This window comes from Mobula hypostoma, chromosome 2 (assembly GCF_963921235.1).
Source record: "Mobula hypostoma chromosome 2, sMobHyp1.1, whole genome shotgun sequence".
NCBI lineage: Eukaryota > Metazoa > Chordata > Chondrichthyes > Myliobatiformes > Myliobatidae > Mobula > Mobula hypostoma.
In genome coordinates, this window is record NC_086098.1 from 162,603,057 (window position 1) to 162,623,993 (window position 20,937).

Here is a 20,937-nt window from a genome sequence, read left to right on the forward strand (position 1 = left end):
GGTCAGTGTGTTCACAGTCACACAGTCGGTCAGTGTGTTCACAGTCACACAGTAGGTCAGTGTGTTCACAGTCACACTGTAGGTCAGTGTGTTCACAGTCACACAGTAGGTCAGTGTGTTCACAGTCACACAGTAGGTCAGTGTGTTCACAGTCACACAGTAGGTCAGTGTGTTCACAGTCACACAGTAGGTCATTGTGTTCACAGTCACACAGTAGGTCAGTGTGTTCACAGTCACACAGTAGGTCATTGTGTTCACAGTCACACAGTAGGTCAGTGTGTTCACAGTCACACAGTAGGTCAGTGTGTTCACAGTCACACAGTAGGTCAGTGTGTTCACAGTCACACAGTAGTTCAGTGTGTTCACAGTCACACAGTAGGTCAGTGTGTTCACAGTCACACAGTAGGTCAGTGTGTTCACAGTCACACAGTAGGTCAGTGTGTTCACAGTCACACAGTAGGTCAGTGTGTTCACAGTCACACAGTAGGTCATTGTGTTCACAGTCACACAGTAGGTCAGTGTGTTCACAGTCACACAGTAGGTCAGTGTGTTGATGTTCCACAGGAGGTCAGTGTGTTCACAGTCACACAGCAGGTCATTGTGTTCACAGTCACACAGTAGTTCAGTGTGTTCACAGTCACACAGTAGTTCAGTGTGTTCACAGTCACACAGTAGGTCAGTGTGTTCACAGTCACACAGTAGGTCAGTGTGTTCACAGTCACACAGTAGTTCAGTGTGTTCACAGTCACACAGTAGGTCAGTGTGTTTACCGTCACACTGTATGTCAGTGTGTTCACAGTCACACAGTATGTCATTGTGTTCACAGTCACACAGTAGGTCAGTGTGTTCACAGTCACACAGCAGGTCATTGTGTTCACAGTCACACAATACTTCAGTGTGTTCACAGTCACACAGTAGTTCAGTGTGTTCACAGTCACACAGTAGGTCAGTGTGTTTACCGTCACACAGTAGGTCAGTGTGTTCACAGTCACACAGTAGGTCAGTGTGTTCACAGTCACACAGCAGGTCATTGTGTTCACAGTCACACAATAGTTCAGTGTGTTCACAGTCACACAGTAGTTCAGTGTGTTCACAGTCACACAGTAGGTCAGTGTGTTCACAGTCACACAGTAGGTCAGTGTGTTTACCGTCACACAGTAGGTCAGTGTGTTTACCGTCACACTGTATGTCAGTGTGTTCACAGTCACACAGTAGGTCATTGCATTCACAGTCACACAGTAGGTCAGTCTGTTGACAGTCACATGGTATGTCAGTGTGTTCACTGTCACACAGTAGGTCAGTGTGTTCACAGTCACACAGTAGGTCTGTGTGTTCACAGTCACACAGTAGGTCAGTGTGTTCACAGTCACACAGTAGGTCAGTGTGTTCACAGTCACACAGTAGGTCAGTGTGTTCACAGTCACACAGTAGGTCAGTGTGCTCACAGTCACATAGTAGGTCTGTGTGTTCACAGTCACACAGTAGGTCAGTGTGTTTACTGTCAAACTGTATGTCAGTGTGTTCAAAGTCACACAGTAGTCATTGTGTTCACAGTCACACATTAGGTCAGTGTGTTCACAGTCACACAGTAGGTTAGTGTGTTCACAGTCACACAGTAGGTCAGTGTGTTGATGTCACACAGGAGGTCTGTGTGTTCACAGTCACACAGTAGGTCAGTGCGTTCTCAGTCATATGGTAGGTCAGTGTGTTCACAGTCACACAGTAGGTCAATGTGTTCACAGTCACGCAGTTGGTTTGTGTGTTCACAGTCACACAGTAGGTCAGTGCGTTCTCAGTCATATGGTAGGTCAGTGTGTTCACAGTCACACAGTAGGTCAATGTGTTCACAGTCATGCAGTTGGTTAGTGTGTTCACAGTCACGCAGTTGGTTAGTGTGTTCACAGTCACACAGTAGGTCAGTGTGTTCGCAGTCACACGGTAGGTCAGTGTGTTCACAGTCACACGGTAGGTCAGTGTGTTCACAGTCGCACGGTAGGTCACTATCTGCCCTTCCACCTATCTATGTACCATAGAAACATAGAAACATAGAAAATAAGTGCAGGAGTAGTCCATTCAGCCCTTTGAGCCTGCACCGCCATTCAGTAGCATCACGGCTGATCATCCAACTCAGAACCCTGCACCAGCCTTCCCTCCATACCCCCTGATCCCCGTAACCACAAGGGCCAAATCTATCGCCCTCTTAAATATAGCCAATGAACTGGCCTCAACTGTTTCCTGTGGCAGAGAGTTCCACAGATTCACCACTCTCTGTGTGAAGAAGTTTTTCCTAATCTCGGTCCTAAAAGGCTTCGTCTTTTTCATCAAACTGTGACCCCTCGTTCTGGACTTCCCCAACATCGGGAACAATCCCCCTGCATCTAGCCTGTCCAATCCCTTTAGGATTTTATACTTTTCAATCAGATCCCCCCTCAATCCTCTAAATTGCAACAAATATAAGCCTGGTTCATCAAGTGTTTCATCATATGTAAGTCCTGCCATCCCAGGAATCAATCTGGTGAACCTTCTTTGTACTTCCTCTATGGCAAGGATGTCTTTCCTCAGATTAGTGGACCAAAACTGCACACAATACTCCAGGTGTGGTCTCACCAAGGCCTTGTACAACTGCAGTAGTACCTCCCTGCTCCTGTACTCGAATCCTCTTGCTATAAATGCCAGCATACCATTCGCCTTTTTCACCGCCTGCTGTACCTGCATGCCCACTTTCAATGACTGGTGTATAATGACACCTAGGTCTCGTTGCACCTCCCCTTTTCCTAATCAGCCACCATTCAGATAATAATCTGTTTTCGTGTTTTTGCCACCAAAGTGGATAACTTCACATTTATCCACATTAAATTGCATCTGCCATGAATTTGCCCACTCACCTAACCTATACAAGTCACCCTGCATCCTCTTAGCATCCTCCTCACAGCTAACACTGCCACCCAGCTTCGTGTCATCCGCAAACTTGGAGATGCTGCATCTAATTCCCTCATCCAAGTCATTAATATATATTGTAAACAACTGGGGTCCCAGCACTGAGCCTTGCGGTACCCCACTAGTCAATGCCTGCCATTCTGAGAAGGTCCCATTTATTCCCACTCTTTGCTTCCTGTCTGCCAACCAACTCTCTATCCACATCAATACCTTACCCTCAATACCGTGTGCTTTAAGATTGCACACTAATCTCCTGTGTGGGACCTTGTCAAAAGCCTTTTGAAAATCTAAATATACCACATCCACTGATTCTCCCCTATCCACTCTACTAGTTACATCCTCAAAAAATTCTGTGAGTTTCGTCAGACATGATTTTCCTTTCACAAATCCATGCTGACTTTGTCCGATCATTTCACCGCTTTCCAATTGTGCTGTTGTCACATCCTTGATAACTGACTCTAGCAGTTTCCCCACCATCGATGTTAGGCTAACCGGTCTATAATTCCCTGGTTTCTCTCTCCCTCCTTTTTGAAAAAGTGGGGTTACATTAGACACCCTCCAATCCTCAGGAACTAGTCCAGAATCTAAAGAGTTTTGAAAAATTATCACTAATGCATCCACTATTTCTTGGTCTACTTCCTTAAGCACTCTGGGATGCAGACCATCTGGCCCTGGGGATTTATTTGCCTTTAATCCCTTCAATTTACCTAACACCACTTCCCTACTAACATGTATTTCCCTCAGTTCCTCCATCTCACTGGACCCTCTGTCCCTTACTATTTCTGGAAGATTATTTATGTCCTCCTTAGTGAAGACAGAACCAAAGTAATTATTCAATTGGTCTGCCATGTCCTTGCTCCCCATAATCAATTCACCTGTTTCTGTCTGTAGAGGACCTACATTTGTCTTAACCAATCTTTTTCTTTTCACATATCTATAAAAGCTTTTACAGTCAGTTTTTATGTTCCCTGCCAGTTTTCTCTCATAATCCTTTTCCCCCTTCCTAATTAAGCCCTTTGTACTCCTCTGCTGAACTCTGAATTTCTCCCAGTCCTCAGGTGAGCCACTTTTTCTGGCTAATTTGTATGCTTCTTCTTTGGAATTGATACTATCCCTAATTTCCCTTGTCAGCCACGGGTGCACTACCTTCCTTGATTTATTCTTTTGCCAAACTGGGATGAACAATTGTTGTAGTTCATCCATGCGATCTTTAAATGCTTGCCATTGCATATCCACCGTCAACCCTTTAAGTGTCATTTGCCAGTCTATCTTAGCTAATTCACGTCTCATACCTTCAAAGTTACCCTTCTTTAAGTTCAGAACCTTTGTTTCTGAATTAACTATGTCACTCTCCATCTTAATAAAGAATTCCACCATATTATGGTCACTCTTACCCAAGGGGCCTCTCACAACAAGATTGCTAATTAACCCTTCCTCATTGCTCAATACCCAGTCTAGAATAGCCTGCTCTCTGGTTGGTTCCTCAACATGTTGGTTCAAAAAACCATCCCGCATACATTCCAAGAAATCCTCTTCCTCAGTGCCCTTACCAGTTTGGTTCACCCAATCTACATGTAGATTGAAGTCACCCATTATAACTGCTGTTCCTTTATTGCACACATTTCTAATTTCCTGTTTAATACCATCCCCAACGTCACTACTACTGTTAGGTGGCCTGTACACAACTCCCACCAGTGTTTTCTGCCCCTTAGTGTTATGCAGCTCTACCCATATCGATTCCACATCTTCCCGGCTTATGTCCTTCCTTTCTATTGCGTTAATTTCCTTTCTAACCAGCAACGCTACCCCACCTCCTTTTCTTTCATGTCTATCCCTACTGAATATTGAATATCCCTGAATGTTGAGCTCCCATCCTTGGTCACCCTGGAGCCATGTCTCTGTGATCCCAACTATATCATATTCATTAATAACAATCTGCACTTTTAATTCATCCACCTTGTTACGAATGCTCCTTGTATTGACGCACAAAGCTTTCAGGCGCACTTTTACAACTCTCTTAGCCCTTATGCAATTATGTTGAAAAGTGGCCCTTTTTGATGCTTGCCTTGGATTTGTCGGCCATCATCTGCAAACTTTACAGCAAAGCCATCAACTCCATCGTCCAAATCATTGACATATAATGTAAAAAGAATCGGTCCAAACACAGACCCCTTTGGAACACCACTAGTCACCTGTAAGCCAACCAGAAAAAGCCCTTTTTTATCCCCAGACTTTGCCTCCTGCCAATTCGTCACTGCTTTATCCATGTTAGAATCTTTCCTGTAGTACCATAGGCTCATAGTGTATTAAGCAGACTCATGTGTCACGTCTTGTCAAATTCCTTCTGAAAATCTAATTACATTACATCAACTGATTCTCTTTTTTCTATCCTGCTTGTTATTTCTTCAAGGAATTCCAACAGGTTTGTCAGGCAAGATTTTCCCTTGAGGAAGCCATGCTGACTGTGGCCTATTTTATTATGTGCCTCCAAGTACCCTGAAACCACATCTTTGACAATCGACTCTAACATCTTCCCAACCACTGAGGTCAAAGTAACTGACCAATAGTTTCCTTTCTTCTGCCCCTCTCCCTTCTTGAAGAGTGGAGTGACATTTCCAATTTTCTATTCTTCTGAAAGATCATTACTATGGCTCCACAATCTCACTTGTCACCTCTTTCAGAAGTTTGGGTTGTACAAGATCTGGTCCAGGTGCCTATTTACCTTTAGACCTCAGTTTCCCAAGAAACTTCTCCCTAGCAATGGTAACTTCACACATTTCATGCCCCCTGACAGCTGGAATTTTCATCATGCTGCTAGTGGCTTAAACAGCGAAGACTGATGCAAAATACTTATTCAATTCATTCGCCATTTCCACCTCTCTTTGATGCTCTATGTATCTGTATTCCACCTTTACCTTCTTAAAGATTTTTTATTTGCCTTCTGTTTGTACTTGAAAGCTTCCCAATCCTCTAACGTCCCAGTATTTTTTGCTCTATTACATGTCCTCTCTTTGGCTTTTATGTTGGCTTTGCCTTCTTTTGTTTGCTATGGTTGTGTCATCTTGCCTTTAGAATACTTCTTCCTCTTTGGGATGTATATATCCCGTACCTTCCGAATTACTTCCAGAAATTCCAGCCATTGCTGCTCTGCTGTCATCCCTGCCAGTGTTCTTTTCCAATCAATTCTGGCCAACTCCTCTCTGGTGCCTCTGTAATTCCCTTTACTCCACTGTGATACTGTACTGATACGTCTGACTTTAGCTTCTCCTTCTCAAATTTCAGGATGAACTTGATCTTATTATGATGACTTGCCCCCAAGGGTTATTTTACCTTAAGTTTTATAATCAATTCCACTTCATTGCACAACACCCGGTCCAGAACAGCTGATCCCTGAGCGGCTCCTCTAAAAAGCCATCTCATAGGTATTCTTGAAATTTTATTCTTACAGTTCCTTAGCTCTATCCACAACAATTCAAACACCTTCTGACCCTATATCAACTCTTTTATCTAATGATTTTATTTCATTTTTTTACCAGTGGAGCAATGCCACCCCTTCTGCCTTCCTGCCTGTCACTTCAATACAATCTGTATCCTTGGACACTAAGCTTCCAGCTATTATCTTCTTTGAGTTGTGGATTCAGTGATGCCCACAACATCATACCTGACAATCTGTAAGTGTGCTATAAGTTCATCGACCTTATTCCGCACACTGCATGCATTCAAATGTAACATCTTCAGTCCTGTTTTCACTCTTTTCCATTCTGTCCACCTTTTATGTTGCAACTCATCCTGTTGACTGCAATTTTGCCCGATCATCGGCCTCTCCTTGCTAGGAGTCTCACTGCACATTGCCTCTGTTTGTAAACCAACTACCTCATCGCCAGCACTATCACTCCGGCTCCTATTCCCCTGCCAAATTAAATTACAAAGAAAACCCCACAGTGCCTCCACTTTCTTAGAAATTTGCAAAGATTGAACATGACGTCTAATACTTTGACCCGTTTCTATTGATGTGTGCTGGAGCCGGGCATGGAAACCCAATGACCATGAGTGGAAAATACGACAATAAGTAACGGATACGGTCCAGTCCATCACGGGTAAAGCTCTCCCAACACAGAGCGCAACTACATACAGCGTTGCTGCAGAAAAGCAGCATCCATCATCAGGCCATGCTCTCTTCTCATTGCTGCCATCAGGAGAAAGGTACAGGAGCTTCAGGACCCACACCACCAGGTTCAGAAGCAGTTATTACCCCCCAGCCATCAGGCACTCGAGCTAGTGGGGCTCGACCTCACTTATCCCATCACTGAACTGTTCCCATAACCTACGGACTCCCTTTCAAGGACTCTTCATCTCATGTTCCCAATATTTATTATTTATTTATTTATTATTATTTTCTCTTTTGTATTTGCAGTTTGTTGTCTTTTGCACTGTGGTTGGTAATCTGTCCTGTTGGTGCGGTCTTTCATTGTTTCTTGGATTTAATGAGTATGCCCGCAAGAAAACAGATCTCAGTATTGTATGTATTTTGATAATAAATTTATTCTGAGCTTTGAAAACGGAGCTCAGGGTTGTACAGTATAGGATGATATATATGTACTTTGATAATAAATAATAAATTTGCCTCAGGAGGCTGGGCTTGGCTGCTGAGTGACGGGCGACGGACTCAGGTTTCAGCATGTACACTGAGCAGACTCTGGCTGTGGGCTGTCACCTCTGCCTTCTCAGTGGTGTTTATAAATTCAAGCGTTTTTACTGGGAAAAGCCTCAGCTCAGACCACAATGAGATCTGAACTAGATTCTGAGTGCAATTTAATCACCAGTGTTTCTGAGTTTGTTTCTCGGCCCCAGGCAGAGCTAAATGCTCCGACTCTTCAAAAGGAACAACACGACCTCAGAGCTGGGGTCGGTGACCTCAGCTGCCGTTGTCAGCAGACTACCTGCAGATGCAGCCATGATACAGAAACACAAGGCCTTCACGTTCCAAGAACCCAAGACAGCTCAGTCCCTCAGCCCTGTCTTGCTCTTTAATATGGCCATGCTTGATCTATCTCAGTCCCTAGCCACTCTTCTCCGATAGTTCTCTCAAATATTTATCTGCCTTCACAGTAAATATTTTGAACAATTGAATCTCGTCCACCCAGGAAGCAGAAGAGTCCAGAGATTCACCCTCTCTGAGATCTGCTGTTATTTTGTTATGTCCTCTGGTTTGTGATTCTCCCACTGATGGAGACATCCAACATCCACCCTGTCAACCCTCTTCGGACTTTTCATGTTTGAACATGGGTCACTTGTTGTGCCAACCCACATAAACCTAATCCATGATCAATCTAAGACAGCCATTTTTCTATCATCCATGTGCTTCTTACATATCTCCAATGCCTCTGCCTCTGGCAGCATGTTCCACACACCCACCCCTGACCTCTCCACCATACAATCCTGGAGTCATGTGAAGCAGATGTGTTCTGGTGTTGGGTGGCCTGCCAGCACCTGCTTAATCCTCCCCGTTGCTGGGGAGCAGGAAAATCTCAGGAGGCCGAGGCTTCACACATCGGTGAGACCTTTCGCTGGGCTCAGACCTTTCTACCACTCAGCCTCACTCTCTCCCCACTGATCTGGGATGTTTTGAAATGCAGCTGAGACAGAGCTGGAACATGCTAGTGAGTCACAGAGTATGGCAGCTGTCTGGTTTCACAGAATGTCACCCCCAGCTATGAGTCATATGCAGAGGTGAATCCCCAGAGGGTGGGGTTGGGACCCACTCCCTCATCCTGCCCCAGGGAAGGGCTGAGATAGAGAGTAAAGGGAGCTGGGGGAGACGGGCAGTGGGAGGGGGTACTGGGAGTTGTGAGGAGACAGGAAAGGGTGTGGCAGAGGGGGTGAGGAGTGTGGGGAGAGAGCAGGGTGTTTTGGGAAGGGGTGGGTGCTGGTAGAGGGTTGTTGGGGATGTGGGGGGAGGAGACGGAGAGGATGTAGGAGAGGGGGGAGGGAGAGGATGTGGGGCAGAAGGCGGAAAGGAAAATATGCAAAGCAGAGTTGTAAATAACTGCTAACATCGAAGCGTAAATGTTCTTTTCTGAAACAGATGGTGCATTTACAAGAACACAGACGGGTTGAGTCAGTGTCTGAGTACAATGTTACTGTAGTTACAGGGTGGCCAACACTGGGTGCTCCATGATCCGGTTATACCAACAGACCAAAGGGGGCTGGCGCTAATGCGGAGAGCTCCCTCTCTCTTCTGAGTCCTGACACAGGACTTCGACCAAATGTATATATTCACTTTGGCTGTTCCTCTTGCATCCATCCTCCCAAAGTACAACACCTCACACTCACCTGAACTAAACTCTATCTGCCCTTATCTACCGTACAGGTAACTAGTCATAGAGACACAGAAATAGGCCCTTCAGCCCATCTAGTCTGTGCTGAACCATCTAAACTGTCTATTCCCATCAACCTGCACAGGGACCATAGTCCTCTATATCCCTATCACCCATGTACCTATCCAAACTCCCCTTAAACATTGAAATCGAGCTCGTATGCACCACCAATACTGGCAGCTCATTCCACACTCTCATGACCCTCTGAGTGAAGATGTTTCCCCTCATATTCCCCTTAAACTTTCATCCTTAACCATGACCTCTTGGTGCAGACCCACCCAACCTCAGTGGAAAAAGCCAGCTTGCATTTACCCTATCTATACCCCTCATAATTTTGTATACCTCTATCAAATCTCCTCACAATCTTCTACATTTAAAGAATACAGCCCTAACCTATTCAATTTTTCCTTATAACTCAGGTCCACCAAACACAGCAATATCCTTGTAAATTTTCTCTGGACTCTTTCAACCTTGGTTACACCTTTCCTGTAGGTATGTGACCAAAACTGCGCACAATACTCCAAACTGGGCCTCACTAATGTCTTATCTAACTTCAACATAACATCCAATCTCCTGTACTCAGTGCTTTGATTTATGAAGGTCAAATTGCCAAAAGCTTTCTTTGTGACCCTATCTACCTGTGATGCTAGTTACAATGAATTATAGACCTGTATTCTCAGATCCCTTGATTCTATTGCACTCCTCAGTGCCCTACCATTAATTAGACCTACCCTGCCTGGTTGGTCCAACTGAAGTGCAACACCTTGGAATTGTCTGCATTAAACTCTATCTGCCATTTTTCAGCCCATTTTTTCCAGTTTGTCCAGCTCCCACTGCAATCTCTGATGGCTTTTCTCGCTGTCCACTACACTCCCCAGTCTTGGTCCCATCTACAAATTTGCTGATACAGTTAACCATATTATCATCCAAATCATTGATATAGATGACAGACAACGGACCCTGCACCGATCTCTGTGCACTCCACTCGTCACTGGCCTCCAGTCAGGGAGGCATCCATCTACTACCAGCCCCTAGCTTCTCCCACAATGACAAGATCTAATCCAATTCACTACCTCTTCTTGAATGCCGAGCAACTTGACCTTCTTGATATCTCACTGCAGTCTTTAACAATCTTTCTCGAACTCCATAACCACCTATTTTTGGGTCCGAACCTCCTCCCCTCTCTTCCCTCCATTACTAATGGCATACCCTAAGCCCATTCTGTGGATCACAGTCCACCCAGCTCCCCGATAACACCAGGTTCGGAATTTGTTCAACAGCTGATCAGGTGATAACTCAAATATTTTTTGAATACTCACATCCCATGCATCCTGTCGGTCTTCAACAGACCCTGAACTGGTCCCGAATACTGCAACCCAAACAAAAGCTGAAAATGCTGGAAACATTCAGCCTCTGTGGAGAGAGCGAGAGCTAATGTTTCAAGTCAGAGACCCTCCATCATATCTGGAAGGGAGACAGGGAGGGTGGTGAAACCAAGGGGCCTGAGGGAATGGAGACTGTTGGAAGGGAGCACAGGGACAGAAGAATGTAAGAGTTGCAGATGTCAGGATGCCCAGGTTGGTGGGTCTTGGATCGGATGTCCACACGAAGAGGTACAAGGTGGCGCAAGGTGAGCCAGCATGCCCAGAGTTTGAGTCTGGAGTTTGGAGTCCTGAATGGCGGTCAATACTAAAGATCAAAGCTTGGACAGTGGAGGGCTGTCCTGCAGCCACGGGACTATCCATGTGGGTGTGAGGAAGGAAAAGGTCTTGTTTTGTTGCTGTGCTCTGAGTGTGTCAGCATGTTCGGTATCATCATGATAGCCCACAAGATATTGGAACAGAATTAGGCCATTTGGCCCATCGGGTCTGCTCCGCCATTTCATTATGGCTGATCCAATTTTCCTCTCAGCCCCAATCTCCTGCTGTCTCCCCGTATCCCTTCACGCCCTGACCAATCAAGAATTTATCAGCCTCTGCCTTAAATATACATAAAGGCTTGGCCTCCATAACTGCCTGTGGCAAAGAATTCCACAGATTCACCACTCTCTGGCTAAAGAAATTCCTCCTCATCTCCATTCTAAAAGGACGTCACTCTATTCTGAGGCTGTGTCCTCTGGTCTTAGACTCTTCCCACCATAGGTAATATCTTCTCTACATCCTCTCTATCAAGGCCTTTCACCATTTGATGGGTTTGAATAAGGTCACCCCTCACTCATGTGAATTCTAGTGAATACAGCTCCAGAGCCATCAAATATTCTTCATATGACAGGTCGCTCAAACCTGGGATCATTTTCATGAACCTCCTTTGAACACTCCCCAGTTTCAGCACATAAGATAAGGGGCCCCAAACTGCTCACAATACTCCAAGTGAGGCATCACCCATGCTTTATAAAGTCTCAACATTACATCGTTGCTTTTATTATTCTAATCCTCTTGAAATGAATGCTAACATCACACTTGTCTTCCTCACTGGGCTCAACCTGTAAAGTAACCTTGAGGGAATCCTGCACAAGGGCTCCCAAGTCCCTTTGCACCTCAGTTTTTTGTATTTTCTCTCCATTTAGAAAATAGTCAACCCTTTCATTCCTTCCACCAAAGTGCATGACCATACACTTCATGACACTGTATTCCATTTGCCACTTCTTTGCCCATTCTCCTAATCTGTCGAAGTCCTTCTGTAGCCTCTCCACTTCCTCAAAACTATTTGCCCCTCCACTTATCTATGTATTTATGTATTGTCTGCAAATTTTGCAACAAAGCCATCAATTCCATCATCCAAATCATTGACATATAGCATAAAAAGAATCGGTCTCAACACAGACCCCCCCATGGAACACCACTCGTCACCAGCAGCCAGCCAGAAAAAGGCTCCTTTATTCCCACTCTTCTATTTCTACCAATTTTTCCTGTAATACCATGGGCTCGTAGTTTTTTAAGCAGATTCATGTGTGGCATCTTGTCAAAGGCCCTCTGAAAATGCAAGTACACACTTTGACTGACATTGTTGTGTGTGTGTGTGTGTTGTTCTATGTTGTTCAGCTGACCATTGTGGACAAGTAGACACTTTGACCCATGTTGTTTTATGTGTATATGTGTGTGTGTGTGTGTGTGTGTGTGTGTGTGTGTGTGTGTGTGTGTTGTTCTGCTGACCATTGTAGACAAGTACACACTTTGACTGATGTTGTTGTGTGTGTGTGTTTGACAAGCCAAGTTGGCACTGGAGTGTGTGGTGATGCCTGCAGGCTGCCCCCGGCACATCTTTCGGCTGTGTTGGCTGTTAACACAAATAACATGTTTCACTGTGTGTTTCCATGTACACGTGGTAATACATCTGAAACACTTGGAGGAGTCGCTCTTAACCCCATCTCCTGGTGTTCGATTCATTCTGCAGTGGACACATGGTGACCTTGTTAGTGTCTCTGACCCCTCAGTGGCCCCACACCCTGCCAGTGGGGTGCTGCCACCTTTGGGTGTTGAACTTCAGTGAAAACAGGAAGTGGTTCTGTCACCTCAGCCGCTCCTCAAACGAGGCCACGGGCAGAGGTTGGGGGTGTTATAGACCCCACCCTCCAAACAGTGAACAAGAGATACAGGAACAGATGTAGGCAGATATCAGAAAAATGTAATAAAATGGGGTTAGAATACAGCGGATTTCAATTTCCCAAATACTAACACAATTCTGCACAGTGTTACGTACCCCGTAACTGGGTTGCCAAACCAGCAGAAATGGATCACTCAGTTGGAGTCTGGATTACTAGAACTAAGAAAGTTTTATTAAAGAAACAAGCAACACAGTAATCGAAAGGATAATAAATGCAACAGTTCAGCAATGATAAACACACATGTGCACAGAATTAAGATAACAGCATCAATCAAGCTCTATCATTGTCTAGGGGTAAATGACCAATTTCAAAGTGACACAAAGTTCAGTCCAATTTAGTTCAGTTCGCAGTGATCGTTGCCGTGGCGATGGACAATGTGGGGGGAAGGAGAGAGAGAACGAGAACAAATGATCATTCAAAACGGCTTCCACTCACAGACCGGCGATATTGCTCACAAGCAGCTTTCGGGCAGGTCCTTTGTGATGTCACCTGAGGTCACCGACTGTGACCCCTCCTCCAGATGCGGTCGATCCTCTGCAGTGAACCCGGCACCCAAGCAAGGGCGGACACACACCGGGTTCCCGCTGATCGTACCTTTCCACCCTGTGCGTTTAAGGCTGATCCCCCGATCAGCTGTCCAAGAGCTTCCCACCGACTTGTGAGAGGCGCACCGCTTCCAGGGTCTCGTTACCTCGGGTGTCGTGTGTGCCTGTCTTAGCGAATCTGTCCCTTTTTATCCCCCTGCTGGGGTATCGCCTGTCCATCACTTCAAACAGTTCAGGGTTCAAAGGGGGAGCTGCTCTAGACAATACCCAGACTGATGGCTCCTTCATTAACATCTCCAAATGCTGCTTCATTGTTCCTTATCTCTCCCTCCCCTGAGGACAGGTGGCAGACCAACTGCTGATGCCACTGATGCTAGCCCAGGCCAGCCACGGGCAGAGGTTGGGGGTGTTATAGACCCCACCCTCCAAACAGTGAACAAGAGATAGAGGAACAGATGTAGGCAGATATCAGAAAAATGTAATAAAATGGGGTTAGAATACAGAGGATTTCAATTTCCCAAACACTAACACAATTCTGCACAGGAACGGGATTTTCAGCCATTGTGTCTTTGACAAACATTATCCAAGCCTAAACTAATTCTTTCTGCCAGTACATGCTCTGTAGCCCTTCACTCCCGACGCGCTGTCCGTACTCCTCCGCTCCCTGAACGATCTGGCATCTAAACGTTTCAGATAACAGTATCTTATCTAATTCCACTACTTCCCCTGAGAGTGTAGTCCAGGCACCCACCAATCTGTAACACAACCTGTTTAAAACCTTGCCCCTCTTACCTTAAACCTCTACCTCTCCAGTATCCTCCATTTCTACCTAGGGATAAAGGCTCTGACCATCTTAGATTGTATAATAACCCTGATTTTATTTGTCAGCTTCAAGTAAAGGAACCCTTAGGAGGCAGTGATCATAATATGACTGCAATATACTGGAATTTGAGAGGGAGAAGCATAAGTCATATGTATCAGTATCACAATGGAATAAAGCGAATTACAGATGCATGAGAGAGGAGTTTGCCCAGGTGGATGGAGGAGGATACTGGCAGGGATGATGGCAGAGCAGAGATGGCTGAGGCTTCTGGGAATAGTTCACAAGGCACAGGATAAATATGTCGCACAGAAGAAGTTGTTCTCAAATGGCAGCTGTAAGCAACCGTGGTTGACAAAGGAAGTTAAAGACTGCAAGAAAGCCAAGGAAAGGGTGTATAAGGTAGCAAAAGTGAGTGGGAAGTTGGATAATTGGGAAGCTTTTAAAATCCAACTTTAATCCAATTTTAAAAGGCAACTAAAAGAAGCTGTAAGAAGGGAAAATATGAAATAAGAGGGCAAACTAGCCAATAATATAGAGCAGAATAGTAAACTTTTTTTCAGTTATACGAAGAATAAAAGGGAGGTGAGAGTTGATATTGGATGACTGGAAAATGATGCTGGTGAGGTAGTAATGGGGGACAAAGAAATGGTGATGAACTTAAATACTTTGCATCAGTTCTCACTGTGGAAAAGTGAAGAACATGCCTGTATGAGGTTGCTGAAGAGATAACAGATGCATTGGTCATGATCTTTCAAGAATCATTTGATTCTGGCATGGTCCCAAAGGACTGGAAAATTGCAAATGTCACTCCACTCTTTAAGCAGAGAGGAAGGCAAAAGAAAGGAATTATAGGCTGGGTTGCATAACCTCAGTGGTTGACAAAGTGTTGGAGTCTATTTCTTAAAGATGAGGTTTCGGGGTACTTGGAGACTAATGATAAAATAAGTCACAGTCGGTATTGTTTCTGTAAAGGGAAATCTTGCCTAACAAATCTGTTAGAATTCTTTGAGGAATTAACAAGCAGAGTGGACAAAGGAGAGGCAGTGGATGTCATTTACTTGGATTGTTAGAAGGCGTTTGATAAAGTGTCTCACATGAGGCTGTTTAACACAATAAAATCCCATGGCATGGCATCCATACCCATGGCATGGGTAGAGGAACGGCTGACAGGCAGGAGGCAGCGAGTGGGAATAAAGGTGGACTTTTCTGGTTGGCTGCCAGTGACTAGTGGTGTTCCTCAGGGGTCAGTATTGGGACCACTACTTTTCTCATTGCTTAACAATGATTTAGATAATGGAATTGTTGCTTTATGGCAAAGTTTGCGGATGATACCAAAATAGGTGGAGGAGTAGGTAGTGCTGAGGAAGCAATGTGATGGTAGCAGGATTTAGACAGATTGGAAGAATGGGCAAAAAAGTGGCAGATGGAATACAGTGTTGGGAGATGTATCAAAATGCATTTTGATAAAAGGAACAACAGCGCGGACTATTATGGAAATAAGGAGAAGGTTCAAACATCAGAGGTTTAGGGTGTCTTCGGAGTCCCCGTGCAAGACTCTCAGAAGGTTAATTCATGGGTTGAGTCTGTGGTAAAGAAGGCAAATGCAATGTTGGCATTTATTTCAAGGGGAGTAGAATATCAAAGCAAGGAGATAATGCTGAAGCTTTAAAAGACATTAGTCAGGCCGCAATTGGAGTATTGTCAGTTGTTTTGAGCCCCATATCTCAGGAAGGATGTGTTTTCATTGGAGAGAGTCCAGAGAAGGTTCACACATGAGGATGATTCTGGGAATGAAAAGGCATATGAGGAGCATTTGGCAGCTTTGGGCCTGTACTCACTGGAATTTAGAAGAATGCCAGGGGGATCTATTTGAAACTTACCAAATGTTGAAAGATCTAGATAAGGTGGATGTGGTGAGGAAATTTCCTATGGTGGGGGTCTCCAGAAATTTAGGGGTGACCTTTTAGAACAGAGGTAAGGAGGAATTTGTTTAGCCAGAGAGTGATGAATCAGTGGAATGCTCTGATGCAGACTGCAGTGGAGGCCAAATCCGTCGGTATATTTAAATGGAAGTTGAGAGATTTCTGATTAGTCAGGGCATCAAGGGATATGGTGAGAGGGCAGGTGTATGGGGTTGAATGGGATCGGAGCAAAGTTAATGGATGAATGGCCTAGTTCTGCTCCTATCTCTTGTGGATCTATCCAGTCCATGTATGTTAACTAGGATCACATTGACTGGGGCAGTGGAATTGTGCAGCTGTGGCCAGGAGAGATTTTGGACATGGAATGTAGGCAGAAAAATGAGGAAAAGAGTTTTACCGGAACTTGTCTTGGGAAACGTGGCCGGTCAATGAGGAGGATCTTAATTGAGAGAACATCCATACCTCGATATTTTAATCTGGCTATGGAAAAGAATGGATTGGAGATAAAGGTCAAATTAGGTAAGAACAATTTCACTAACATAAGGGAGGATCAAGGATCAACTTTACTCACCATATATATTTCATGCATTGGGAATTTGCTGTTGTGTGTTGGTCAGGATGTGTCATGTAACAAAAACAATATTCAACAATTATAAAATATAGATAGGGGTTAAAGATTCCATGCAAAGAAAGGCTCTCAGGATTATAGGTATAGATGAGGCCACAGCTCGTGAGAAGCTAGCCATCAGTAGCTTACACCACAGACGACAGGTTGCTGCAGCTACTGTGCTGTACAAAATGCACAGCAGCCAGAGCCCTGCAGACCTTCGCGCCATGCTGCCTTCACCTTATGAGAGACGGCGCACCACACGGTCAAGTTTATCTATGCCTGCACATGATGTTTCTATGCCTGATGTGAGAACCTACACACTGGATAGAAGCTTCCTTCACTGTGCTATCAGAATTTGGAACAGCCTTCCAGATGCTGTGGTTGGAAACATCTGTGACGCTGGGGTCCAAGCCTTCAAGAGTCGAGTGCACAAACACCTATCATCTCTGGGAGGGAAGTCACAGGCTTCTTCATAAGCTATCATGAAGGGGACCAGGATGGCAATGCTTGGTTGTTGATAGGTAGAGTTAATATCCGACTTTCAAGAGCATTTGTGAGTTATGTTCTGGCTGGACTTAGTCCTTAAACTGCTGGAGAACAGTGTGGAAAGAGCAGATGCTGTTTTCTCCCGGTAGGGATTAGTTTTTAGTTCCAAGTACTCCTGCCATGTTTTGTCACCCTGCAACCTTATCCTTCAATCTCTTTGAATTATGGAGGACAGCATGTGTATAAACGTCTCTCTCCAGCAGACTTCATCATGATTATCATGACTTCAGTATTTCCACTATTTTTTAATGTTTCTTAATTGTACATATGATTTTTTTGTGTTCTATCGCTGAGCAGCAATGAACCATCTGATTGGCCCATCAGAGTTCTCTTTAGGAACTAGTTGACTTGATCAGCATTTCTGATCTGGCTATTGTTCACGATTGCACTTAATTAAAAGAAAGTATAGATATGGAATAAAATGTGCATAAATACATAGACTTTTATCTTTTGCAGAGATTTTTATTCAATCTCTAGCCTCAGGTGAGGTTCCAGAGGATGAGAGAGTAGATAATGTGGTTCTATCCTTTAGGAAGGACAGCAAACACAAGCCAGGAAACCTCACGCCAGTCAGTCTGACATTGGTGGCAGGTAGATTGTTGGAGGGGATTGTGGGGTTGGGTATTACCAATGTGTGGAGAGAGGGGTCTGATTTGGGATGGGAGGCACAGCTTTATGTTTGGAAAGTCATGTCTGGCAAGCCTCTTGGAGACCTTTATGGAAGTAACCAAGAAGGTAGATGAGAGTAAGGCAGTGAAAGTTGTCAAAATGAACTTTACCAAGGCCTTTGATAAGGTTCCTCATGACAAGCTAGTCTGGAAGGTTAGAATGCATGGGACCTAGAAGGAGATAATTGATCAGTTTGGATCTATAATTGGCTCGGTAGATGATGGTTATGTCTCTAGGTGTGCTGGAATAATTGTTATTTGTCACTTATGTGAATGTACAAGGCACAATCAGTAAGTTTGGAGATAACATTAAAACAGATGGTATTGTAGATAGTGTTCAAAGTTCCAGGGTGATCTTGTTGAGTTTGGTATATGGGCTTTTAATCCAAACAAAAGTGAGATGTTATATTTTGGGAGATTATACAAGTCCTACCCTGGTCGACTGGGCAGTGGGCTCTGGGGTGTGTTATGGACAGTGGGACCTAGGACTGCACACGCATGGTCTACTGAAAGTGTTGTTTCTGGAAGAAAGCGTGGTGAGGACGGGATTTGGCACACTGGCCTTTATCTGTTAGGGCACTGAGTAGAGGAATTGGAAAGTTATGTGCCATTATACAAGACATTGCTGAGGCCACACTTGGAGTATTGTGTACAGCTTTGGTCACCTTGCTATATGAAAGATATTATTCAATTAGAAAGATTTACCAGGATGTTGGGGGCCGAAATGACAAGGAGAGGTTGTGTAGACTAGGAACGTAGGAGATTGAAGGTGATCTGATGGAGGTGTACAAGGTCATGAGGAACACAGACGGGGTGAAAGCACAGTCTTTTCCCCAGGGTAGGGGGCTAAAAACAAGAGGACAGGGGCTGAAGATCAGAGGCGAGACATTTAAAAGGAATTTCAGAGGCAGCTTCTTCACATAGAGGGTATTTGGAAGGAGCTGCTGGAAATAGTGCTGAAGGTGGGTACATTTAAAAGCAGCAGTGGGTGTTGCCCAACTACAAGTTTTTCCATGCTGTATAACTCTGACTATGAGAGAGAGCAGAAGGAAAGTGAGTGGGAGGGGAGGGACAGAAGGTCTGTGGCTACTACACTTGTAATGCTGGGTTTACAGCTTTAGAGAGGTGGGTCTCTCTGATCTAGAGAGAGTCACCACAGACAAGCGTCAAGTTGAGGAGACAAGCTGTCAGGACGAGTGTCGGTGACTTTGAACAGTCCCAGCCTACATTACTTACTGGTTCATTGCCAATTGCAAACAGCGGCATTTATTTACTCCACAGCCAGCACATAATAGAAAGTAAATATTTAACAGTATTTAATGCCAACTTCAAAGGGCCAAGAATGAAAGAACAAGAGAACTGTGTGTCTGGAGAACAGAGCCTGCAGTCTCCCACTGAATGACTCAGCTGGGTAGGAAAAGAAGCCACTAATCCTGGGCAGTTTGATTAACGGCAAAGCACATCAAAACACACAAAGGCCTATAAAATGAAGTAGGCACACCATCAGCAGGCAGAATGTGGAAAATGCAGAATTAGAACATTAAACAGAAGGTAAAGGATACATGTCCCCCCTCCTCCCACCTCCCAAATTCCACCCCACCCCATCCCATGCCATCCTTCCCAGGGGTGCAGTCCCTGCCCAACAATAGCCTGGAAAATGCAGAATTAGAACAATAAACAGAAGGTAAAGTATACACGTCCTTATCCCAAATCCCAAATCCCACCCCACTCCATCCCATCCAATCTCTTCCCAGGGGTGCAGCCCCTGCCCACCAACAGCCTGGACACTGCTATCCCTAATCACAAACCCTCTCATGATAAAGGCCAACAGATCATAGTGCAGCTCTGGACTCTCCTTACAGGAAGGATGTGGGGGTTTTCAAGAGGGCACAAAAGAGGTTCACCAGGATGCTGCCTTGATCACAGGGCACGAGCTAGAAGAAAAGGTTGGACAGACTTGGGTTCTTTTCTCTGAAGCAACGGAGGAGGGGAGACCTGATAGAGTTATCTAAGAAAATGAGGGGCAGTCACCATAAGCAATCAGAATCCTTTTCACTGTGGAAATATCTAATATTAGAGGGCATAGCCTTAAGGTGTAAGTGGCAAAGTTTGTGGAGTGGTGGAGTGCTGGGAGCTGGAATGTGCTGCATGTGGAGGCAGATATGACAGAAGTGTTTAAAGGTACAATTGGTCACTGACTTTACTATCCCTGCATTCCAGATCCTGAACAACAGATGGAGCAAGCAGGGAGCGTCAGAGAGACCAGCAGACACACACACACCTTCTTAACAACACAGTCAATTTGAGCAGCAGCTTTGAGTGTCCTATGGTCACAGACCCCAAGATCTCGCTGATCCTCCACATTGCCAAGAATCTTACCATTAATATTATATACTGTCTTCAAATTTGACCTACCGAAATAAACCATTTCACACTTATCTGGGTTGAACTCCATCTGCCACTTCTCAGCCTAGTTCTCCATCCTATCAATGTCCCGCTGTAACCTCTGACAACCTTCCAGACTATCCACAACACCCCCAACCTTTGTGTTATCAGCAGACTTAGTAACCCATCCCTCCACTTCTTCATCCAGGTCATTTGTAAACATCACAAAGAGGAGGGGTCCCAGAACAGATCCCTGTGGAACACCACTGGTCAGTGACCTCCATGCAGAATATGAACCATTTATAACCACCCTTTGCCTTCTGTGGGCAAGCCAATTCTGGGTCCACAAAGCAAGGTCTCCTTGGAACCCACGCCTCCTTACCTTCTGAATAAGCCTTGCATGGGGAACCTTATCAATTGCCTTACTGAAATCCATATACACTACATCCACTGCTCTGCCTTCAAAGTGTTTTGTTATATCTTCAAAACATTGAATCAGACTTATAAGGCACGACCTGCT